General features: G+C 47.9%; 1 protein-coding gene across 6 annotated transcripts in view; it reads right to left on the reverse strand.

Moving 5' to 3' along the window:
- LOC142582277 (galactosylceramide sulfotransferase-like) overlaps positions 1-26,830 on the reverse strand; it is a 221,846-nt gene that overhangs the window by 86,717 nt on the left and 108,299 nt on the right. For 2 of the 6 annotated variants that reach the window (XM_075691777.1, XM_075691775.1), the window contains exon 3: positions 17,462-17,569. The exons of the other annotated variants lie outside the window; for them this stretch is intronic. The gene's annotated coding sequence lies outside the window, so the exon portion shown is untranslated. The remainder of the gene's footprint in view (positions 1-17,461; positions 17,570-26,830) is intronic. 6 annotated transcript variants of the gene reach the window in all.

Raw genomic sequence — 26,830 nt, forward strand, 5'->3', positions numbered from 1 at the left:
AGAACCGTGCACAATAGCGCTACTCGATGTTGATATTTTTATTTGCATTGCACCGGAATAACCGATAAAAAGCGTTGGTGCATGAAATACCAGACCTTTGCACCCACTGTTGACGCTGATCTATCAGAGATTAACCACGGACTCTACTATACGTGACTATAAGTGGGCGGAAGGACACCTCATCTGCGCCATCTAACACAAATAGTCGGACCGTCTCGCATTGTTCTTCAACGGGAGCAAGATAACGTCTCGTTATATGTTTGTTTTGTTGAACCTTAGGGCAGTGTCCGTTTTACTTTTATCACTATAGAGGCGTCGAATACGGCTGACTAGCTCAGAGAATACATCAGAGCATATCCAATTCCGTGGAGCAGCTGCGCGTGTTCTTGGAATTAGAAGGAACCTTCGCAGAAAACCTTCGGCTCTGTATAAGTTCTAAAGCACACTGTGTTTAGAAAGCGAATAGGAAGAGCCAGAAGCGCTGGAAGCTTCAATAGCTATCGAAGTACATTGGCACGTAGGAAGCGTCTTGCTCGGCATCGAGTAAGCAGATTTTGATAATGTTTGTCGTGCTTAAAATAAACAAAAGTAAATCACGAAAAGCTATTAGGTAATCTCTGCGCGTCCCGAATGGCTCTATTTCTGCACAGATGCTTCTCGGATACGTTGATACGAGCGCGTTCGAAGAGTGAATGATTTTAGTGAACACTGTTAACGTACAACTAAAAAAATGTGAAAGTATTCGATATCATTCATTACGTCAAAATCTGCGTATATTTAAGTGGAAAAAGGAATAAAAGAAACTGCCGGGGAGCCGGAGGGGAATGGGGGCGCATAAGGCAGTTTCGCCACTCGGAAGGAAAACGCAGCTCATTAGGGAACAGCCGAGACACCACGCGCCCCGTTGTGAGCAAGGCTGACGCTGCGGAGCCACGCGGTCAAATAGAGTTTGGAGATTCACGAGAGCTCCGTCGCGCCTCCTCTTCGCTGGCGTGCGTGCTATGCACAAAGCGGAGCAGACAGAGTCCGCGGGACGAAAACGCTTGTGCAGGACACGCGTCATTGATCGCCATCGCCGTTTTGACCGCGCACGCCGCCTGTCTGCTGGAAGGCGTAGTTGACGTACGGTCATTCTGCGTAGACGCGTGTATGGACAGCGGGCGCGCAGTGCAGTCCGGATAAGGTGGCATTTACAACGGCGAGTCGCAGAAGACGCGCGACCCAGTTGGTCGGGTGCAAGACGACGGTCGCAAATTTGACGTTCTAGTTCGGAAAGCGACCGATTTCGTGAAGTCACTCGTCGGACGATTTTTCCAGTCGCGTAGCTGTTGGATCAATCAGCGGCACAGGAGGAGGACGTCGGCATACACTGACCACCATTTTACGGGGCAACAGCGCTGAAAGATGTGATTGGCCCCAATTTCGGTGAGGCAACGCCGTGAGTCGCCGTGATTCGCTCGTTTGTTGCCAGTCGTGGTCAATCGTCGGTGTGAATGCGCTTAGGCGATCCCTTAGGCGTTATACTACGGGTGGCCCGGGCGGGTGCGTCTTGAACGCCATCTGCGACGGTGACAGAGTCCGCCACGCGCTTTGTTGTCGCTGCTTAGTTCGCGCAGCAAGAATGTCAATTCGCTCGTTGCTGCTGCCGCGCTTCTTCACTCTATTGTTTTGACAGCGAGTTTCCGCGATCATCGAGTGACATGTGTCATGTTTGCCTGCGCGCGCGTGGCATCGTGCTTGTTAATTTAGTATACCTACGTTTGCAAGTTTATACACCCGATAAAACTACTATCCTTACTTCGTACGGCTAGCAGTCCACTAATTTGCTACCGCAGTCGATGCTTCGCCTTTCGAGCGGAACTGCGACTTTTTCTTCTTTTTTTTTTTACGCTGAACCCTAGTGACGCCATTACCACGGAAGAAATGGTTGGCGCGAAGTATGGATTTTTAATTGACGATTAGGTTGAAACACAGTTCAGTCGGGATTGCACCGCTGCCATCGTCATCAACGAATACTGACGCCGGGAGACGGCGCGCCGAAAATACACACTCCGGGAACACGTTTCATGTATGCTTGCCGCTTCTCGCACAAACAGATCTCTGATCCTGTAAGAAATGTGGAATGAAGTGACGGACACCATCGTTTTCGTCTGGTTGACCTCCCTATATCCTGCTTCTTATATTCTATATCCTATATTCTTCCTATATCCTGCTCTAAACTGTGCACAAGTTTAGGGAACAACAACCAAAGAAAATATCAAGAAACTTCTTTCATTTTAGAAGCGTGCAATACGCCTTGTTTTTAAAATTCCTTACCTACAGTCACACAGAGGACATGTTCAATTAGCTTAAGATTGTTAACGTACAATGTATGTACAATTTCAGACTACTTCAACAACATAGGCTGGAAACAAATAAGAAAAATTAACTTCTGAAATCCCTGGTGAGTTCGGAAAAAAATTCCCCTACAGACAACACACGCTATTCCGCAGCATGAAAAGCTTATAAATGCCGCACGACCTACGGTAAGCAGATACTAAGGTACACATTACCAACCTTGTTAAATAATTTGGCAAGAATGGCAGGGCTATAGAATTGATCTCTTTGAATCAGCTACGAAACATATATGTATAACTCTCCATTGTTTTATCTTTTGTTGAAACACGACGTATTTTCTCTTTCTTTTCTCCTTTCTGACCCGATGAATTTCCCACAATATTTTTGTATATTTATGAATTTTCTTTATGCACATATTTGCCTGTTGTTTGCATTGTTTCTGTATATTTCTGGAATTTTTGCATTTCCTGCATATTGAATTTCTCCTGTACATGTGTGGAATTGATGCCTTTGTATGCCATGCATCGGTGCACGGACCCAGTCAAGCCTTTTCAGGCTTTTTATCTGTGCTCCAGAGACGAGGAAGGCAACGGTGTAGCTTTCCAGACACATCCTTGGACTCAGCGCAAATGCGGGACTGGCGCCGACTACAAACCCGTACATACCCACACCTACTCCTACTTCGCCACATACACCCCACCCGGTATCCCAACACTTGCCCTTGGTGCGGAGGGCGGCCATCTTTTGACCATATCACATGGTCGTGCCAGAGTCGGCCGCAAGAAATCCAATCACCCCTTATGGGGCAAAACTCCAACAGTAGGCCGTGGGAGGTGTGGCTAGCCAGCACGGTGCGGGAGGACCAATTGGCCCTTCTCGACCAAGCCCGGCGTGCCGCGATCGCCAGTGGGGCCCTGGACTGAGGGACCCGTCCAATGGACCTGAATGTGGTTTTTTTTAATAAAAGTTTTATACTACTACTACTACGACTACTACTACTATCTGTGCTCCAAACATCTGGCACGTATTGAATAAAGCTGAACTGAATTGAATTGAATAGAGCAGCGCAGGTGTATACCGCGATGTACAAAGAAACGTGCAGAAGTTCCGAATTAGTACCACCAATAGTGAAAATGAAGGACCTCCTAAAGAAGGAAGCAAGCTGATAGACGCTCAATTACATAGCTCCCGCGTCGCATGTTTTCTAGCATCGAAGACGCCGCCGCGACGAATGTGCACCGGCACAGGAGAGACGCGCGCGACAAATATGCATTCGCTCATATAACTGGCTCGCGCTAGCCACAGCTTCCGCGACGCTGCATACTTTTAGCAGGTATACACCGGAGCGTTATAAAAGCACAGGGACAGCGTATACAGGCGCGTATACGACGCCGTCCGCATCGCTTCTGCCCAAATTGGCTGGCGGCCGCCAGAAGCGCGACGCAATCCCGACGCGGGAATCGAGCCCCGTGCCCGGAATATTTAGAGCCGCCTTCCTTTCTCCCGCGCCGAAATGGCGCGAGCCGCGCGCTACGTCTACTCGCTGTTTAGCGCAGTCTGCGCCTCTCGCGGTGCCTCCAACGCGCGCACTCGCGTCCTTCCGCTGTGCTCCTTGCTTCGTCGACACACGATCGGTGCCTTCCTGCATCTATCTCGCCAACCCCAACTTCAGTGAATTAGGGAACAACATTTGCATCCCTCGCACACGCGATCTTAATCAGGGGGCCGTGGGCCGCCATTTTCACGCATACTGCTGGGGCATCTCAGCCACTTAACACAAGACGCCTGCGAAAGAAAGACGACCGTTAGGTCCTTGGAACAATACAAACAACGGTACCGTCCGTATATCATTTATGCTACGCATTAGCAACAATACTGTTCGGTCAGGCATAAAGATACTTTCAAAAATCCTTTATGGTACGCGCCGCTAACGAAGTTGTTCTTTTAGGCATGTATAAGTTACCTTCAAAAACCTGAGTAAAATTGGCCACTCATTTGCTGACGCCGGCGCTGTGGCGAACTCACACCGTCGTGCTTAATTACTTAACCGGGGTATAAATATCTCCCGATGGATGGATGGATGTTATGAGCGTCCCCTTTGGAACGGGGCGGTGGCCCGCGCCACCAAGCTCTTGCTACTATGCTGCCTAATATCCTACCTAGGTTAACCAATGAAAAAAAAAACACTATGAACTACCACGTCCAAATTTTCTGATACCCTATTGCGAACTGTGCTTTTGTACGTCTCCGTCTTTTGTCGTTTCCCTACTTTTCTTCCACCAATCCTCCAATCGCCTCTTACTGATGTCTATTGCGGACCTGTTTGCTTTACCACTGCTCCCGCTGAACCCAAGGGCTTCAAGGAGGCCAGTGGTGCCTAAATCGACCGCTGGATAGACGTCTTCACATTCTAATAAAATATGCTCCGTCGTTTCCCTAGCTTTACCGCAGCAAGCACATGCTTCTTCTTCTTTCTTATATCTCGCTTTATAGGTGCGTGTTCTAAGGCATCCCGATCTCGCTTCGAAAAGTAATGAGCTTCCCTTTGAGTTATCATAAATGGTTTCTTTCCTAATTTCGTTTTTTCCCCTTAAGTAGTTACTCATGGCAGGTTTCTTTTCCATTGCCGCCACCCATGAGATTAATTCAGCCTCTCTGACTTTCCGCTTGACCTTCTTTGTTGCTTTGTTGCCCACCCCACAGGCCGCATACTTGCTGGTAAGCTTCCTAGTTCTTTTCCTCCACTGTGAATCAATGTTTTGCCTGTACAGATACCTGAACACTCTCCCAGCCATTTACTTTCCTCCATATTCCTCAGCCGTTCTTCATACTCAATTTTACTGCGAGCTTCCCTCACTTCAAAACTAGTCCAGCCCATATCCCCTTGCACAGCTTCATTTGTAGTCTTCCCGTGAGCGCCCAATGCGAGGCGACCCACTGACCTTTGGTTCCCGTCGAGTCCTGATTGTACCCCTGATTTCAAGCAAACAACCGCATTTCCAAAAGTAAGTCCTGGAACCATTACCCCTTTCCACATACCTCGGAGGACCTCGTACCTATTGTATCCCTATAGCGCTCTGTGGTTCATTATGGCTGCATTTCTCCTCCCCTTGACTGTTATGTTCTTTTCCTGTGTTTCCATATATCCGTTGCCTTCGTTTATCCATATACCAAGGTATTTATATTCTGTTACCCGAGGTATTTCTTGGCCCTGTATCTCCACTGTCTGTTCACTGTTTTCATTGAACACCACAACACCTGATTTTCTAACACTAAATTTCAAACCTAAATTGTTGCCTTCCTGTCCACAGATATTAGCCAGACGTTGCAAATCACATTGCTTGTTTGCGAGCAACACAATGTCGTCCGCATAAAATAAACCTGGGAGTTGCTGCTCTATTACTGTACCTGCCTGTTTGTATGAGAGATTAAACCCGATATTACTTCCTTCTAGCGCCCTCTCCATCCTCACCATGTACATCATAAACAGCAGCGGGGATAAAGGGCACCCCTGCCTCAGTCCCTTGTTGATATGAACTTTCTCCACGCTCCTCATCCCTTCCCATTCAACGCAAACAGTATTTTCTAGGTAAATCTCTCTCAAAAGCTGTATACAATCGTTACCTAAGCCTTCCCCTTCCAGAATATCCCACAAAATGCTGCGGTCTACGTTGTCGTATGCTCCTGTAATGTCCAAAAAGGCCACATACAACGGTCTGCTTTCTGCTTTTGATATTTCAATACACTGAGTAAGAACAAACAAGTTATCATCCAAACGCCTACCTATTCTAAAGCCATTCTGAAGCTCTCCCAAAATGCCATTATTTTCTGCCCATGCTTGAAGCTTTAATTTGATTGCCTGCATTGCTAGCCTGTATATTACCGATGTGGTCAACGGTCTATACGAGTGAATTCTGTCTTTCTCCCCCTTACCTTTATAAATTAAATTCATTCTACTTTGTCGCCAACTGTCTGGTATTCGTCTATCTTTTAAAGTTTTTTCAACTGCTTTCACGAGAGCTCCCTTACTTTTTGGTCCCAGTTCATTTATCAGCCTAACGGGAACCTCGTCTAGCCCTGTGGCTGTGCGCTTAGGAATTTTGTCTACCGCTTTCTTCCAGTTTAAATTTGTAAGCACTAGCTCCTTTCCCCCTTGGGTCTCTTTCATGCTCTTTTTTTCTTCAAATGCAACCTCGTCCTTGCCTTGGAAAGATTCGGCTGTTACTTTTTGGATGTAATTTATTGCTGCTTCTCCTTCCAGTCTGTTTTCATCTTCGTCTAGGATATGTTGTTGTATTGTTGTTGACTTCCCGCCTAATAATTTTATGTGATTCCAAAATATTCTAGGTGCGGCCTTCTTTTTCTCACGTACCCGACTAGCCCGTATACAGTGCCACCTGGATTGCTAGTGCCACCTGGAGTGCTGGATTGCGAAATACAAGCGCATTTGCGCAACGTTGCAGTGAGTGGCAGAGCCGCAGTTCCCCACCTCGCGTTAAAAACAGTGGATGAGGCGTGTGTCGTCGGCTCTCCATCTAAACGAGGAAAATAATATAAGCGTGTGCACCGTGAACTGTCACGCGTCACGTGGGTGGAATCTCCGTGCATGTCCCGCACCACGGCCTCGAGCGGCCGTGCCTGTAGGGGCGAACTGCGATCTTTTTCTCCCCCACAGTCAATACACTGCCGCGTATAGAGTAAACACTCCGTGTGAGAAAGTGCCGAGAGAAAATAAATAGTAATAATAAAAAAAAAACAGAATGAATGAATGAAAGGAAGAAAGAAAAAGAAAATAATGCGGCCGCGCCGTTCGCAGCAAAGCCTTCCACGGCGGACGGCGCAGCGTGGCCGCGCACAGGCACCACCGGAGAGGCCGGCAGCCGTGCGGGTCGGGCTACGCAAAACCCTTCATGTTTCGCCGTCGCCTCCTCCTCGCCGCCTGCCATGTTTTAAGCCGGCTCGTAAAATACGAGCCACGTAAACCCGGAGGCGCCTCGGTAAGAGAACGAAAACTGAGGAAAAAGAAAAGATCGGTTCTGAAGGCTGCCTGAAATGTGAACAGCCTTTGAAGACGAAAAAGAAAGGAAGAGAAGATGGTCGCGTTCTGAGGCACGTAAAACGAGGCGCTCGGTATGAGGTGTACCGTTAGAAGGAGGCCCGCCACTGGCGAACAAACTGTGAGCGATGGAGCTAACGGGCCACGCCAAAGAACAAGAAACGCGGTGGTGGGATCGGGGCTGCCTATAGGAAGGCAGACGACTGTCGGAGAGGAAAAGTGAGACGCGAAATTCCATGCATGCCTTGGCCAGGGGCCATCGAGCTTTGACTCGAAGACACAGCGGCTGTCTTTCTTCATTCACCTCTTCGGTGACGACTTACCGCTCGTCGAATATTAAGATCGGCGAAAAGCCGGGATATATATACGTGCGGTGACATATAGCATGAGCATAGGAATCTACGACGGTGATCATAGCTTCGTCAAGAGAGAGAGAGAGAGAGAGAGAGAGAGAGAAAGGATGTATAGAAAGGCAGGGATGTTAACCAGAAGTAGTTCCGGTTGGCTACCATGCACGGGGGGAAGGAGTAGGTGGATAAGAAGAGAAAGCGAGCGGAAGGGGGAGAAAGAGAGAAAGAGAGACGAGCACAAACAGACCCATGTTACAAAGAAACCCACCCCTGTTACAATCCAATGAGGGATTGACAGTATCTTGAAATAAATAAATAAATAAGTAAATAAATAAATAAATAAATAAATAAATAAATAAATAAATAAATAAATAAATAAATAAAAGTGCGAGCGCGTATTATGCGTGATCGGGCAGACTGCGAACTTACAAGAAGGCCGGAGAAGTCGACAAAAACGGCGCAATGGACAACCAGGACGTGAGGAAGAAACAGGTAATGTCCCTTCCTCAGATCTTGTCATGTTCGTAATTGCGCTGTTTTTCCTACTCAAGCCCTCACAATTAGCCCGAATACTCCCGCTTAGGTAAAGCAGGTGCTTTATTGAAAGATTATAATCTGGAAGTAAAAAAAAAAGTGTTTAGTAGAATCTCGAACCGGTTTTTTTAGTTAGCGTTCTGCACATGTAATCGTGAGAAAGAAAAATGTCTCTCTCCTGAGAAACTGGGCACAAGTGATTTACCGAAAAAAAAAAACACGAAAGAAAATGTTTAAATCGCGGCGCTGCCAGTAGTGCGAAGCACGAAACGGTAGCGCAAAAATATTATCACGTCGTTAACAGGACATCGGCACAGGCAAGTGTCCTCCGATCGCTCTCAGGCGAAAACATATACTCAGTGTCAAGGCCGAAGTGTGAGTGGTGACCAGAACGTGGGGCAGGCCGCGAGAAGCAGCGAGCGTGGAAATTGTGTCACCGTTCTCGTCATTCTTATACCCGAGGGTGATTGCACAACGCAGGGCGCATCTCGCACGCAGGACGCGTCCTCCCTCGACGTTCAGTGTCGCGCGCGGCATCGCTTCCGAGATTAAAGGTCTAAATTTGCAAACGCCGTCATCGATCTGGTTCGGTCAAATCAGGAGCGAGCGTCGAGGGCACGAAGTTTGCGCCGAAGGAGACGGCAGCGCACTCTAGGAGCAGCGGTCACGTTCCGACGGTGCCGTCGACCTCGCCTTTAAGGGACGAGAACAGCGCGACGGTCTCCCTCACACAAGGGAGTGCTCACGCGACGTCTCCGTACCCGAACCTCTGTAATGTTAAATGCTTGTTCATTGCCGCGCTTCTTGTTCTAATACAGGTAAAAATGCCTTTTGCAACGTGGAAAAGTATGTCACCGGGCTAGTTGGTTAAAAAACAAAATTAAATTCGAGAGTTTTATGAGCCAGAACCCCGATACGATTACGAGGCACGCCGTAGTGGGGGGCCTCCGGATTCATTTTGTTCACCTGGGGTTCTTTAACGTGCACCCAATGCACGGTACACGGGCGTTTCTGCACTGCATTCCTATAGAACTGCCGCCGCAGCGGCCGGGATTATAGATCCCGCGCCCTCGGGCTTAGTAGTGCAGCGCCAAAACCGCTATGCCACCCCTGCCGGGCCAGTTGGCAAACCACGATGCAAATTCACACGCGCGGAATCGAGAGAAAGACAGGTACGTAAAGGACGAGTGCTCCAGGTGGCCGAAACAAATCGTGCATACAACAAGGAAGAGAGGCTTTCACCTCCTAAAAGAAGAACGCGGACGCCGCATACACGCGCTTCGAAAATTGTCTCATTTTCTTCAAAACATGGGTGGCAAAGGCGTTAAGTCTTGCAGTTTGCGTATATTCGTGAACTTAAGGAGACCTGTAACAGTCCGAAGGATTTGTCGGTAGAGAACTTGTTTCGGCTGCTTTTGATGGTGTTACAACTGTGCTGCCATAGTTGACTTTACCAACTGCGATGGATCTGATGTGGGTGGTGCAGGCTGTCTGCTGTGCCCCGCCGAAGTTATTGGAGACGCGTTTTGGAGTGTGCAAGAACCTGGGCCATTGCTTTTTAAGCTCAGTGGTCCAAAATTGTCCCGTACTGCAACTGTGGATGGGAATCCCCAGAATTTTAACGTGACCATGCGTGGGCCTGAGTTCATGTTGACCCAATGTCAACATTAAGGCCCGATGTGGCAGGAGGACGCTTCGTGTGCCATTGACACATAGAACTTGCGTTTTCTCAGGTGCTAAGGTGAGTCCCAATTCAGGAAGGGTGTCTTCGAGTGAAATAAGGCCGCTCGAAGTTCGGTGGCCATGTGCTCTATGTTCCCGCCATAGTCTTGTGCTTCTGTCCAAATGGTTATGTCGTCTGCATAAATGGTATAGCGGGCGCCAGTGCGTGTCTCTAGTTCGCGGGCCACAGTGAGCATGACCACATTAAAAAGCAGTGGTCACAAAATTGAGCCCTGAGGGACTCCTCCGTCGAGATAATAAGTGACTGGAACGGCATTGCTGTTCCGGCACAGTCGAATGGGTCTGGTTTCAAGAAACAGTGCGAAATCGACATCATCAAACATGCTCAGACATCGTTGACTAATCGACTGCATCTCACCACACAGGGCCAGGACACCCTGCTGTAGTACACCCGACGCATCTGCATAGAACCCCGGAACACTGCAGGCGAAGACACCACCCTCGCTTTTCCTACCCTTCACCCACCAAGATGTCTACGCCCCTCGCAACCGGGGGCGCTACGGCCAGACAACGCCTCTCTCACCGACACAGTAAGTACAACGCCAACGCGATATATACTGACGCCGCACTCAATGGTGACCGCATGGCTCTGGCCTGGTACAAGCCCTCGACCGGTGAGGCCAGGCGCTACATTTGTGCACTAAACTACGCGACACCTTCACAGGCGGAACTTTTGCTCATTTGGATCGCCTTACAAGAAAATACCGCACCGTCTACACCGACTCATTCGAAGCATTAAAAGACATTGAGGACCCCAGTGTGAAAGATGTCACTGCGCTACACATCCGCCAGATCTTACAACACAAGCAGAATATTGGTATTTACCTTAGGGTCACCTGGACACTAAGGTAAATACCAATAGGGTCACTTGGGGGCCCGAAGGGGTGGTGGTGGTGAGTGGGGGGGGGGGGGGGGGGGTGCGGTTACGAGGTAGCGCATGGTCTTGCCACCTCACAATCTGTAGTTCTGCCAACCTCTCCTACGCGGGTTTCCCGATCTTGTTGACCACTCCTATGCGGATTTACCGCCGAACTCTCACTTCCAAATGGCACGAATACGCCGCTTCCTCAAGTACACGAATAGGGAAAGACTCAAGTATCTCACTCCTCCTCACATGTTTAAGGACCTCGCCCTCAGTCGACCCCAGGAAATATTCATAAATGAAGTACTTGCCAACACAGCCAGTACCCCTGACATAATTCACAAGTGGTAGACGTTGGCTGTCCTAAAGAAGGGCATTGACGCCTCTGCCCCCCGTATATGCACCTTCTGCCACTCCGTATGCGAAGCCAACTTGCAGCGTCTCATTTTACACTGTCCTACACTCAATAATTATCGAGACGACAGCAATATTTTTCTACATTGCTGTATTGAAGCTTTACAGAACGACATTCTCGAAAACCCCGATCACCTAGTAAAGTTAGTCCAGTTTGGCGTTGCCAGCGGCCTGGCTTGCGCAATTTAGTGTGTGTCTACCTCTCCTTCGTATGCCCCTCCTCCCCCACCAGCGACTTTCGGTCCTCCTTTTTCTTAATAAAAAGAATTCATTCATTCTCCAAAACATTAAAAAATAAAACGAAGAATATTTGGAAAATAAAGTCGAGATGCTCTGATGAACCCATTATTTCCCACCGTTCTTTTATTCCTTTCCACCCACTTTAACTTCAAAGCGACGCTGAAGGGCGGAAATTGGGTCACCACAAACAACGCTTCCTGACCCCCCTCCCACTATATCTAGGCACCAACTTGAAAAAAAAAAAAACGAGAGGAAGACAACAGCAGCACCAGCGCGCGAGTTCGGTGTTCGGTGCCTTTTACTGCGCAGAGCCATTTTGTGGCAGCCGCGACAGAGCTGCAGGCGATCGACGTGGCGGTGCAGAACGCCCGTGCGGCGCCTGCGCGCGGCGTGCCGATGCTCGAACAGCTTTTCCGATGAGGACGGGGAGCGCCGAGCAACATACAGATAAAAACAGACAGAACTAGGGTATAATTATACACTGAAGGCACGCTTTTTGACGTGAAATTGATTTACATCTACACTACATGGCGTGTATGTTGTTTTACTCGTCAAACACAATTCGCAATTGTGCCACTTCAACAACTGCACCGCAGTGTCAAGTGCCCAAGAAGTGGACATTGGCACATATTTGTTCCTCCTCACCACCACCATCATCATCATCAGCCTACTTTATGCCTACTGCAGGACGAAGGCCTCTTCCTGCGATGTCCAATTGCTCCTGTCCTGCGCCAACGGAGAACAACTACCGCCCGCGAATTTCTCAATTTCATCACCCCATCTAGTCTTCTGCCGTCCTCGACAGCGCTGCCCTTCTCTTGGTATCCATTCTGCAACCATAATGTTCACCAGTTATCTAAACTACACGCATCACATGAATTGCCCCGCTCGATTTCTTTCTCTTAATGTCAAGTAGAATATCGGCTATCCCTGATCGACACCGCTCTCTTCCTGTCTCTTAACATACGCCTAACATCAAGCCTAGCATTACGCCTAACATTACGCCTAACATACTTCGTTTCATCGCTCTTTGCGCGGTCCTTGACTTGTTTTCGAGTTTCTGCCCCATATGTTAGCACCGGTAGCATGCATTGATTTGTTTCTATACTGTTTTATTCCTGGACGACCTCACGAGTGACAACCTTCTCTCCCATCCCTTTCCTTTTGTACGCAGTGCTCAGCCACTTATCTTGTTCAACCCTTCTCCTCTCACAGTCTAAGTAATATCCACGCATTTTGTTTTGAATGCAAATGTGGTGCGCACATACAATGGGCTTTGTTTTTATAAAAATAATAGAAAAAGTATAAGGGTCAACTAACGGAAGAGTCAAATTCACACGTTATCAGGCCGCGCAAGAACGGTCTATAATTACCCAAAGGGCAGGCGTCGACTAATTACGAGTCACAAATTAGTTCATACAAATTTTCTCATCGTAGCAATACTCCGCTCAAGCAATAGGTGACAAGCCTATTTTGCGTAAGGTTTGCTAACAGGGACGGGCCTGTCCTCACTTAGGCCAGGGCCCAATCCTTAGCACCTATAAATATTAATTTATCAAGGTATAAAATACCTATGCAATAAAATTAGCGCCGCGATTTCTGGTGAGCTGCCTCCACTTCGTTCAAATCAGACAACACGACCTTCTCACCAGGCCGAATTAATATCCCCTTCGAACAGTAACATCCAACCTCGCACTCTCGGGCCCTCCTAGTTTCCCAGTTCATAGGCATTCTGAATAAATTGCCACCACCTCCTCGCCCACGCGTGGCCCTCGTCTGTTCCGATTACGCGCACACGCGCACTCGGCCTCCGATTGCACCTCGTCCGCCCTGCAGCTGCCACGAAGCTGCACACATTTATTGCGACCGGGTGCAAGCCTCGCCGACGTCTCCGTGAGGGGTCCTTAATGCGATGCGCCCGCTTGCGTCAACTTGCCAGTTTTTCAGACCGCCATGGCGCGTTCAAATAAATCCATCTCGAAAGCCCAAGACGCAGGGGCGCGCCTTAGGAAGCGTGGCCCGCTTCCCTCTCGAGGGTCTCACTACGGTGCGCGTGCGTATGAACTGCCTCGCACGCATCTCGCGGGAAATAGGGAGGAAACTGAAAGCGGCGCGGCTCAAGTGGAGAAGCGAGAACGGAAACGCTGCTGCAACGTCGCTCGAGCCCAGTTTTGAGAAAGCGGCACCGCGGCGGATCGTGTTTGTACTTGGCCGCATTTCTTTCTCCGCTGGAAGGTCTCGATATAAGGAGAGCACACACGCCATGTTCTCGGCCGGAACACGCACGTGTCGGCACGCTTCTCTTGGTTGGCACTTTCGCGGTACGAAGCCGACGGGCTGTCCGGCACAGAGGAGTTCGTTTCTCCACAGAAAACAAGTTCCGCGAACGGTGTCGAAAACACATCGCCATGAGTGATCCGCCGGTGTGAAGCAGCGCAAGAAGCAGAAAAGAAAGTACCGCAGCGATGACAAGAACGTCAAAGTGCGCACTCTCCCCGAAATGCTTTCGTTGCCTAAGAACAATGCGAAGTTTATTCGTTTTCTGTCATGTCGATGCTGTTTCTTTTATTTTTTCTTTCTTTCTGTTTGCAAACGCCTTGCGTAAAGCTGAGCTGAACGCTGCTGTCACTGAGGAAAGAGAGCACGCGCGCTATATTCACGTAACCAGGGACCAGGCTCACAAAACTCCTCTTAATAGCACATCTTGGCTAAAAAATTTGGAGGCTCGAAACTCTGCCGCTTTTTTTATGACCAACGACAACGAAGCCCTTTTGTGTAAGAAGTTTTGTGAATCCAGCATTGTGGCAAATCTGTTGTGAATAGGCGCAAGTCGTAACACTGGAGCGCGCGAGCCCCTGCTCATGTGGCGCACAAGTTAACACTGCCTACCGTTGTCAGCTCTTGATATTGCCAACAGGATGTGATTGAACTTCGACAAGGCCCTACATGCTCTACTATTGCATCAAGGTCGGGCAAGCGACAGGACAAGTTCAGCGTCGCAGAGAATCTCACGCGCTTCTGCAATGTGAACAAGCGATGGCGAAGGTACAAACACAGACACCGAAATTTAAATGCAAGTAAAAATACTTTCACGCGCCTGCGCAGGAACCGGAAAGGGAACTAATCAACATCAACCACGTCCTCCTCCCCCCTCCCCCCTCTTGTTTTTGTTTGACAAGCACTGCGCTTTCGACGCAGCATCATGGTTTACGAGTAAGCGCACAGTGTCATTTTCCCGTGCAAGGCAGGCGCGCCGCAACTGTCAAAACACGTGGCGCCGAGAGCCTGCGACACACGCGCAGTGCTCGCCTGTCCCCAATGCGAACGGCGCTAACAGGACGGCGATGCAACGGTAAACGTGTAATCAGAGCGAGCCTCGCCCGTAAGCGGCCCTCAAGCCGTCAGCACGGAGACAGGGCCGAAGGGGAAGAGTGAGTGAAGAAGAGACTGGCTCTTATGACAGCACGCGCAGGACAACGTGACTTGAAAGGCGATTCACCACGGCTGCCGAACAACCGCGCTAACTGAGACGTAAGGCCGCCGTCTCTCCCTTGCACCGAGTAGGCGGCTCTAATTACTCGAACGCCGAACGAGCCCGCCCACGTCGCCGCAGAGCACTTCATCTTGCTTCGGGGGCGTTCGACGCACCTAGGTAACAAGGGGCGGCTGACGGCGCAACACTCCAGTGCTTGCAGCTCGACGACAGATCCCGCTGTGAGGCTCGATAGCGTACATTGTAGACAGAATAAGTGGACAGAAAAACGAGGTAGGGTGTTCGGTGAAAAAAAGTGAGCAGGAGAATCTGACAAGTGTGGGGGCCAAGGAGTTGAATTTGTGGGTAAGAAAGAAAACATTCGCTAATCAAATTATTTATAATACTTAACGTCCCAATTAAAGCAGCACAGGTGCTGTAAAGTAGATTGCTACGAATTAATTTTGACCACTCGGGCCTCTTTAACTTGCACACAAATCTAGGTACATGAGCGTTTCTCTATTCCGCCGATGTCGGAGCGCAGCTGCTAATCATACGTACAAGTTGCGAAACTTTTCATAGGTCACATGCCACAGGATTCGGCGCGATGAGTGGGCAAAAGCGTGAACGTTAGCTGGCTTATCGATGTGTTCATTTGCATGGCAGCAGCTACACCAACAAAATCTGAGGTGCAGCTCCCGCAAAATTGTGCATGCCTGCACGGCAATTGAACGATGCGAAGAAAACGAACAACGATTGAAACGTTAATCAGTAAAATAAGGAAATTCATGGACTAACAACAACCGATACAACAAGGATGCTTCACATAGACATATTAACTATAACGTTTCCCGCTTCTTCCATTCAGAGAAAGATTTAGGAGGCAACAAACGGCGACGCTTAAACACAGAGGTTCGTCTAAATAGTCTCTCCCGCCTTGACTGATTCACCAATGAAATTTAGCCTAAGAGGGTGCCCCATTTTCCATACGAAGTACTTCTTCTGCTATGCTTGGATATCGCGAATGCTTAGCACAACGGTGTGTACAGTTGAGAAAACTGACGCGATGAGGGCACGCTATTTTAAAGATTAGCAACTCAAAGTGGGAGTGGTCTGTTTACGCAAGCCGCAAGTTTTGGAACACAAGGCGTATGCTTAAGAAGAAGGTAAAAGACGCTGATGCGTGCAGCGAACATGGTTCGTCACTTTAGGTGACTGCGGCACAGAACGTTCAAATGAGACTTGTCTCGAAGTGCTCATAGAAAACGAAAAAAAGAAAACTTATGCCAAACGAGTTGGTCGCAACTGCGCTAACCAAACTAAGCAACTTATTAGCGCACGCGGTTATCCCCTTTGCAAGCAACATAGCTTAACAACAACGCGTTGCACCTCCCTGACGTAAAGTTTAGCGCCTACTCTAACGTAAATCGACGACAGTCAAACATTAGTAAAGTTTGCTGCTGGACGAGTTGGTTGAAGATCAAAGGATGCAAATTAGCACAACCAGGAAACAAAGACCTAAAGGGAAACTAAAGAAAAAGGCGATGTCACGTGTATTGGTGAATGACTCTTGTACGCAATACCTAAAGAACGCCACTCTTGCCACAAGAAGAGGCTTGGTAAGTCAGAAAAAGTGCAAGGTGGCGACATCAACTTTAAGTTGCCGCATTAGCTAGCCGTGACAACGCAGAGTTTGACGGCGTCTATTTCGGCCTAGTAACTATTTACTGCTAAAAAATGGGCTACATTGTGCTTTAAAGAAACCAAAGACTTGACATGGCAAGTTTCTAAAGCGTTTACTGAGTGAATGAGTGAATGCGGCCCAAATACGGAAAAATACTTTGAAATTCGTGACATCACACTGACGTACCAACGCTAGGGCGTGGCGCGAAATATAAAAACAAATTGGATCTGCACCTTCATTTTCTCGTCTAATAGTCAGCATTTTAGTGCGGGATTACCGACAGCATGTTTGCAAATCATACTTTATCATTACAAACTGACCTAGTGTTTCTCTTTAGTGTAAATTTAAGAAAGAATAAACAGGTGGCGGTGATGAATTACATTATCGACACGCACCTGTCAATCTAGTGCCCAAGTTCGATCATCGAAGATGGGTGTGGCAAGAAGTGCAAACTACAACATGAGACGCAGGTGTGCTTTCTCTCTCTCTCTCTCTCACGTAGAGCATCGTTTCGCTGTTCGTCACGTTGATACGCAGACCAAAGGCAGCGTACGCGACGGAGGACACTTTCAAGACACGGTACGCCAACAAGACACTCGCGGTATTCAGGCAACGCCGCTCACGACAGTGTCAACCCGGCGCGCATTGCGATCAATCAGACTGTAGATGGAACTCGCCGGGACCACGTCCGACGCTGCGCAGCAAGCGCGTGAGATTGCGCGTGCCGGCCAAAAGCAGGAGATCGCGAGAGAAACAAAGCCGTCCTCACGTGTTTCATAAGTACCAGGGGGACTCTGGACCCAATCCCCAAACGCTCCAATGATTAACCAAGTCACCGTGCGTCGAGGACAAGGCGTACGTCTGCATTCAGCTCATCCTGCGTGAGATCATGGGATGAGATGCCATTCCAGGGCGTTAATAAAATCCGACAGGTAATCCTTTTTATCAGAACTGAGCGAGGATTAGGACACTGGCTTAATTTCTTAATGCCTAATTTCTATTCCGTTGCGTGTGCTTGCGTTTTCTTCAGAAACATTAGCAAAAATGATAGCCATCGCTAAGACATTTCAAAGTGTACTCAGTTTCATTTTAACAAAATACTTTACGAAAAGGCCAGAGGAGTTTGAAAAGATTTCTAACCTCGAAGCGGAAATGAATATTCGTATGTTATGGACAATCCAAAGTTGAACACACGAGCTACAGTTTAAACGTACATACATGAAAAATGTCTCGAAGTAACCAAGACGGCCACTCACTAGCTGAATCAGGTGCAGATGATTCCTCAGGCTAGGTAGGTTTTCAGAGAAACATCGACGAAAAATAACAGACACTCTGAATGAACGGTAAATGAACTCAAGAGCAAACTCGGCCCCAACGCTGACGCCACCTATTCAAACACATGTAAAACGCAGAAAGGCTTTTCTGAAAAAAAACCATGGAATATGAAATTTACCGGAACTTGCGGCATTGAAGTGGAAAATTTAAATGTTCTATTGACTGTTAAAACGGAACTCCGATTGTACGCCTGAATTTTTTTTACAAGAATTGTCGAGAATTCGTAAGATTGACAAAAAAAAAATAGAAGCCCGACTTTTACAAATCCGCAACTCTGCACCAAGAACAGATATTGAATTCTACTATTTGTATTCGTTAGAACGTCCAAAGCGGACGAACTTGATACTTATATCTTAAATGAATTTGGTAAAATGTTCACGAAGATTGTGCAAAAGTGCTGCTCGCACATTAGTGGTGTATTTGAGATTTATGTATAACATATGATTTGTTCACTTTAGATGTGCTGCTAGATGCAATTTAAGAATTTTCGATATCGTTTTTCATTACCGAGTTGGAGTCGTAAAGTTGAGTTTCGTTTTCTAAAAATTAACGATTTTCAACAGTGCTTATGAAAAAAATTACGGATTAATTAACAAATTAGCTACTAATAGTCACTTGATTTTAACGTGTTCTTTTAAATGATACAAGCCTAATCAAGTTTGGTGTACATTGTTTGATGATAAAAGCGGTTTCTCCCTTCCCAGGTATTTATACAGGAACCCCCGAGCTAAAGCTAGCTCTAGTGTCCAAATCCTGAAGCGGTTCACGCTTCGGATAGCTTTGCGGCGCAGTTGCAGGCCTGTTGTGTGCATTCAGATCCAACCCGCAATTCTGACCAGCATTTAGAGTACCGCTTCTCATCACCCCTCTTCACTTTACGAAAGCTTCAACATCTCAAAGCGCTACAAACGGTGGCGGAAAACGGAGTTATGGAGATTATGCTAACCAATCACCGTGGATAAAATGCGCCTTTGCATCGTATCTGAAGGCCGCCACCCCCTGTAGAAAGGCGTTGCGGGCACCGGTCGTACGAGTGCTACATGAAGGTGCCTGCTGTTAGAACGACAGAAAGCTGAGCTAGTTGGTAAGGATTCATTCTGCAAGAAAAGGTGAGGCGTGCAGAGAGGACACAAGAGAAGAGAAGTGGACAACACGAACGCCGACTATCAACTGAAGGGAGCACTGAGGCGAAAAAAGAAAGAAGACACAACTCATTTGCGCAAGCTCTGGAAGGGTATCACCACGTGTCAATCGCGTATGTGTGCCGGTCTACGTGAGAGATAACTGTTAAGGCACTTAATCTCTTCCTTATGTAAAGTAATCGAAGGCTGACTCACGCAGGCACTTCCACCATTATAGATATGCCATGCCTTTACCATAAGACGCGTATCTTCATTGTTGTGCCTGTACAATATCGCGCATTCATCTAGCTTAGGCGTGCAGTTACAATCTTGGCAATGTAAGGAAAGATTAGAAGGCGATCCATCGGTTAATAACCTTTCATGTTCCATTAGCGTCTGATTGATACACCGCCCTATTTGCCCTACGTAGCACTGGCCACAGCTAAAGGGAACTTTATAAACCACCCCCATACTACCTGTGGTACCTGCCTGCGGTTACATAAGACGCGATAGACTGAATGCCTAGGAGCTGAATTGGGAGCATGGTGTAGAGGTGGATGCCGTCAGAGGCCGCAATATAATACGCCACCGGGCATATTACTGATATCAGGGAAGACTGCTGACAGCTCAAAAAAAAAAAAAAAAAAGGAGCATCAAACTGTAGATATTTCGTCACATAGTTATTATGTTTTAGAAAACAAAATATTTTTACTCTGATTATGTGCCGATTCACCAAACTTTCGCGAAGTTCATGCCGCGGCACAGTAAGGATAAGCAGGGATGAAGCCATGCGCCTTGTTGTGGTATGCACCTAGCATTCGTGTAGTTTCTCTTCTTCGCATACACGCACAATGAACAACTGCTTCAAAATGCCCCCTTGAAGAGCGACAAATAGTACACAACGACTTGCACTAAAAAGAAAAAAGAAAAAAAAAAGAAGAGGAATACTAGCATATAGCGCGAAGTCTTGACCTTAAATAATCACGCAAGACAGATTGAGCGATGACAATGGCTCCGTATTCAGGGCCAGTCTGCGTACACAGAATAATAGCACCGGTCTGAATCGTGCTTGCTTTCCCCTTCTTTCCTATACGACAGACCTCTATACTCGCTCAGGTGTGTAGCAGGACCTCGAGCGTTGAGCGAACAAAGGCGTGAAAATCGCTACAGCTTCAGTGTGCAGAGTGCTAGACTCAGGCGGCTTGTCTTCCACGAATCGGGGCGCTGGGACAGGGTGCAAACAACCAGGAGCTAGCTCTGTACACAATGGCTCCCCGGAAGACACTAACCAGCTCGCACCATTCGGTGGAGAGTGAGACTGTACGAGCCCCACATTCACGAGTTCGTACGGAAGCAGATTATACAGAACGAGTGCAAACTGTACATAATATTAATGACAAAAACAAAGAAAGACAGGAGAGAAAAGGCGCCAGCAGAGCACCTGCAGAGCGTTAGCTACCAATACGCTTGGGAGACGGAGGCCATAAATTAATAGCACAGGGCGCAGGCCATTAGAAAAGGTTAGCTAGGTTTCATGATTATATTGGAGAGAATATGTGCATAGCGTGTGGAAATTGGGCATAAACCATTATGTCTTTTAACAGAATCAGTGTCCCTCCAGCGATAAATATGCACGTGGTTGGCCTGCCTGAAGGCACGAATTTTACGGATAGTAGGGGAAACCTAAACGGACCTGCGGTGGAATTCATAATAAAAGACGCCTGCGAGACTCATGCAAAAGTGCCCTTGGTTAGGAAGCAATTACATTGCCTTGCCCGATTTGCCGCGGTCCCCCATATTGTTTAGTATACAGGGTGTTCTTTTTCTTTAGCTGTACGAAATATTTAAAATATGCCTCTGGCAGACAGCACAATTCTAACCCTTGATCTAGATTACTCAATACGGCGGCCATAACTTTAGCTAGAAATTGAAATGTTTAATTCAATAAGTAAATAATTACGCTAATTAGCTTTATAACTAATAATCCTAATGCACATATTTTAATCTAGGAATAGTAGCTAGTGAGTTCGAAAAGTCTATACATTTTGAACGAATTCTCAGGACTGCCCCAGTTTTGAGATTAAATTTCGAAAAGAAATTATGGGGTTTTACGTGCCAAAACCACTTTCTTATTATGAGGCACGCCGTAGTGAGGGACTCCGGAAATTTCGACCACCTGGGGTTCTTTAACGTGCACCTAAATCTAAGTATACGGGTGTTCTCGCATTTCGCCCCCATCAGAATGCGGCCGCCATGGCCGGGATTCGATCCCGCGACCTCCTGCTTAGCAGCCCAACACCATAGCCACTGAGCAACCACACCGGGTAGATATTAGTTTTCGACGTGTCCGACGAGACGCATTGGCGCTCCAGTTACCTTCTTTAGGAAAGCGCCGTTTCATGCACTGAAGCTCAGAACTGGAGCGCCAATGCATTTCGTCGGACTTTGAAGATTAATATCTCGAAACTGGAGTAGTCCTGAGAATTCATTCCAACTGGATACGCCTTGGCAACTCACTAGCTATAATTATTAGATTAAAATATGTGCCGTGAAATGATTAATTAAAACGTTCATTAGTGTAAGTATGTTATTTATTGAATTAGGTATTTGCATTTCTCGTAAATGTTATGGCCGCCTCATCGAGTAATTTAGATCAATGGTTAGAATCGTGCGATCTACCACAGGCATTTTTAAGATAATTGATGCAGCTAAAAAACTATTTTAGTCGCGGTACTTCAAGCACGCGTGCTTCTCCACAACGTGTCAGCGCACACATTCACTGGTAGTACCGCCTGCCGGGCTCTTCGACAAAAGTCGTGACCGACCTGAAGCCGACAGCGACGTCACTATTGGTGTCTTCTGGACAAGGCGGAAGTTTGCTTCCGGGTCGCTGAATTCTGCCTGCCTCGCCGTATTCACGGCTCCGCCTGTCTGGATAAACATACCGACGTATGCAGCGCTGCGATCACCCTAACGCCTGTTCGTCGAGCGGCCGTCGTGAGAAACCCTGTCGGCAGTGCTTTCCAGCGATGCCATTGTGTCTCATCGAGACAGACGACTCTCCAGACGGGCCGGCAGTCTGGAAATATACGATTGCAGCAAGGAGAGCCGGACGTATGATGCGAACGACGCAAATAAGCATGCAGTATCCCCATACGTGCGTGAGGAAGATGAACGCCAAGTAGGGCGGAAGTCGGCATCCCTTCTCTAAAGCCAAGATGTTGCGCACTTGCAAGAGACGTCTGTGAACACGGATAGCCACTTATGCAACGACGCCGCAAGAGCTGCCGACCTTTCGCGAAACCTAATTTTTATGCCTGCCAGGCGGACGGGCAGATGCTGCTATACGCGAGTCGGAGCCGTCGCAGAAAAGCGAACTGCTGATGAAATGCGGTCCTTTCTTATTCGCGACACGATGCGACGGGGAGCAGCTGGCGCCACTTCAAGACACAGACTTCTAATCAACTCCTTGCAAAAAAAAAAAAAAAAAATACAATCACGGATTGAACCGAGAGCACTGCGAATGAATAAATCGTGCATTGATCGTGCGGATTTGTCGTGTTGAGTTGCGGCCAGCCAAGAACGCAGTACAGAGTGATTGCGATATCCCAACAGAGAAATAGATCCTTGTAAGTTCATACAGTTCGTGTCAGCGACTGGCCAAGGCTACCTAACTGTTCATTGCTGAAACCAAAGTTATATGGTTGACAATATAGTTGTTATATTGTCTGCCCCAAAGAAATATACGATTTCACTTCCCCATCCCCCTCCCCACGTGTAAGGTAGCAAAGTGGACTCCGTCTGGTTAACCTCCTTGCCTTTCCTTCCTTCTCTCTCTCTCTTTAGTGAACGGTGGCAGCGCGAACGAAAAACCATTGTGACACGAAGAAAAAACGGTTTTGTGTTAAGCGTTGGCCACATACCACCATATATTAAATCAAAAAGTACTCCTCAAATCTAAGAACACGCCATTTTAATTTCTCAGAATGGGAGAGCCCGAAAAGGACGTTGCACACGATTGCAAGCATCCTCTCGGTATTCGAACGTAAATTGTCGACGTTGGAGCCAATGTGATGGCAAATTCTGATTATTCAACCTAGCATGATTGGTGGCTGCTCGCTACGAATAAGCGAGCGAGTTACATTAATCCATAACATGCAGCGCGGCCATGGCCGAAGCAGCGCGAACGCGCCTCGGTCATTGTGTAAGCGCCCTTCCTTCCTAATTTCCCGCGAAGTCTGCTGCTGCGCTTCGATGGCAAAAACTAAGTCAGCAGTACTTCCGGCGTACTGACCACGAGAGTCAGCACTACATAGTTCTCGAAACAGTGCCAGAGCGAGAAACAGTGAGGGGGAAAAAAAAGACAGCGTGTGCTGCGCGAGCGCATCAGAGCGTTGCCGTAATCGGTTGAGGCACAAGAAGGAGGCACGCACTCCCGGGTGCCATGGCGAGCTCGCGTGCGGTGCAACCCCAGCGGAACCAACGGTGCGAACGGAGCGCACCCAGCCGCTGACGCCCTCGCGGACGCACACGCACGGGAAGGCGTTCGCGGAGCAGCCGTTTCTCCGTGCAGCGACAGTGACGAGGCAATTCCGCGGGGTGTGCCTAGCCTAAGACAGACGCATGCAGTCATGGACGAATAAAGACTGAACGGGAGAATCCTTGCCAAAACAGCAAAATTAAAACAATATGCTCGAGAGAGAAAGTAAGCTGAAAGGCGGAGAGCTCAACTGCGCAGTTGGCTACTTTGTACAGGAGTGAGAGGAAAAGGTAGAAAGAAAATCGGGAGAAAAGAATATATGAAAAGAAGCTGTCCACACAAACACGATGAAAGCGCTTCGCAATGATTACAGTCTCTCATACAGACCGGATGCTTTATTTAAAAAAATATTTTTAAAACAACTCGGGCTGGGGTTCCTGACATATTAATGCGGTTAATCTTTGTCAAGACACTGTGCATGTTAACGTTTACCGCCATACAGTGCGCTCGTGCGTGCGTCATCCGTCTGAATGTCATCCATGTGAAAACAACGGATATTACGTACTGCACTTCACATTTTACTCATCGCGCCGTTACACCGTCGTCTCTCACTCTCATCAATACATTTCGCTGTCTCTATCCTTTTCCCTTTACGCATCACGGCGTAGCAGAGTGGAACCAAGTTTCTTTGACCGTCTTTTCCGGCCTTACCACGATTTAATGTTCGTCTCGCTTGTCGTACAATACACCACGCCTTGGCAGGGGCAACAACCGCCAACCTTTATTAGGCACCATATCGACGGTAGTTCTTTTCTGTGTTTTCGTGCTTCACGTTTGAATTTCATCTATCTGTGAACATACTTCCGCCCATTAAGCTCGCCATGCAACAACATTCGTCGAGGGAGCCGCTCGCGACATGCTCGAGCTTGGCGTGGTGGAGTTGCTTTGGCGCATCACAATGCTGATGCCATAATCACGGCGTTACTATCGCATGTTACTATCACGCAGGACGGATCAGCCCGCAATTGCAACGCGGGCCCGTCACAGACGAAGTGACGTCCCGTTAAACTTTCGCCATATTTCCGGCAATATTGGGCGCCATGTGAACGTCACAAACACGTGGTATCGACCTCCTTGCGGCTTTTGCAACGTCTACGACACTCGGTAATCAATGCACAACCATGCTGCCCCGTGTTTCTCGTTCTTTATCACCGATGCACCAACGTATCTGCATCTACAGTTGCCACACACTAATGCACAAGCGCCTATCATTTTCGGTAATGAACTTGTGCAAACGCTCACGCGGGTCTCCCCAGGATTACAGACGAATAAAAGAAATGCAGGTAAAAGCGAACAGGTGTGCAGCACATCCTTTTCATTAGAATGAAGCGACGTTCAGATAACGCGTTCTGCTTAAGATAGTTTTACAGCGACTGCTAAAGCATTGTAAATTAAAAAAAGAAGACTACAGAACACATCAGCCACTGGGTGTAAAATGAAAAAAGAAAAAGAGAACAAAAGAAACCTATGATTGAACTTGCTGAAAAACTGAGCGGGAAGGATGGTGAGTTGAAAACCCTAAAATAAAGAAAAAAGGTAATCCGATGCCGAAAAAATTTTATATTGCTTCCTGAATTTCAAGAGCTCCCGTTTTAACCAATACAAGAGCAAGCAGATAGCAAGATGACAAACATCACGCGTCTAATTGCGATGTCGAATCAGAAAGTGTAGTTATTCCAGAAACAAAAAAGGCGCTCGTTATGTGTTCTAAGATTTTAAACCTCCTCGAAGTCGCTTGACTAGGTAAGTGCTTTACTAGTATAAGCTAGTAGTGTAAACAGACTGAACAGGAAATGACAAGGCCACTTCAGACTAAACGTGCGCAACCGCATACATGCAATAGTACAGCGTTCAGAGTGGGCACGCAGCACGCGAGGCGTAAGAACGGTCGCGACGCAGAGGACAGCCGCGGGCGTTCATCGAATTGATTCACGCGACGAGATACAGATCCTGCTTGCTGAACAGCCGGCTTCGCTACGCGACTTCAAGAAACGCACTGCACCGTGGCGGACCCGAGGTACAACCGCAGCCGACCGCACCTGGAGCGGCAGAACATTTCACTTGGACGGGGCGCATCAATGTGTACTGAAGTTCGTTAACACATACACGAACACGCGTACGCATGCACGCACAGGACAGAAAACTAAACAGAACAAGCCCGCGAAGGGTGCGCCATCGTTCCCTTTCAGTTTTGAATATGTGTACCACATATAGTTGTATTCGTATAATTTCATTCAAATGACCACCCTACGTGAAGATAAGTACACATGTTTCAGCAACGAATGCAGTTGAGACGTCAGTGCCGTCTTGCTTTCTTCTTTTCTTATGCATTTACCCCAACGCAGAAGCTATCAACGTAAACGCATGCGAACAAGAACAACCACAATCGTTCCTCTCTCTCTCTCTGTCGGTTTGCCTCCCGCTCGTTTCTCGCGTCGCCAGCGAGCCCATGACTAAATGACGACACCAACTGAACTAGTTGGTTGCTGGACTCTTTGATGAGAATTATGCTGACGACAAGATTGTTTGCGGTATCTACATCTTCGCTTCGTGCCCCGTTTATAATGCGCTGATAACACGAATCAATGCTTGTTTAGTAAATGCCAACTAAGGCGCACATCCATACAGAATGTAGTTGATATATTCTCACCGTATCTTGACCTCCCAACTCTGATTACATTACAGCGCGTAATAATCAAGCAACTCTAAGTATAATTAATGCTCAGTACTTGACAAAACTAATCCACGTCTCCCACTCAATAGCTCAGTTTGGGTTTGCAGCTATACACTGCCGCTCCGCGAGCAAGAGGAAAGTCCCTCGCGGGAAGTTTTCCTCCGGGCTACTCAGGACGGCAATGGAATGGGACTCGCACGCTTTCCCTCTGCACGGTGCCGCTTTATTTCCCACCGGGCGCAGATGCCGGTCGCCGTTCCTCGACCCTCTTCACCCCAAATTGGCCGAATAGAGACGCGCGAGGACCGGACCGCGTGCCCGGCGTGCGCCGCTCGCGTTCAGCGAGGCACAATCAGTTCGCGCTATATTCATTTGGCGCCTGTTGAGAGCCCTACGCGCAAATAGCCGAGCGTCCAATCGAATTAGCCAGGGCCTTCCGCCACGCCGGCCGCGATAACCCTCCTCCGT

The sequence above is a fragment of the Dermacentor variabilis genome, chromosome 5 (genome assembly GCF_050947875.1).
Source record: "Dermacentor variabilis isolate Ectoservices chromosome 5, ASM5094787v1, whole genome shotgun sequence".
Taxonomy (NCBI): domain Eukaryota; kingdom Metazoa; phylum Arthropoda; class Arachnida; order Ixodida; family Ixodidae; genus Dermacentor; species Dermacentor variabilis.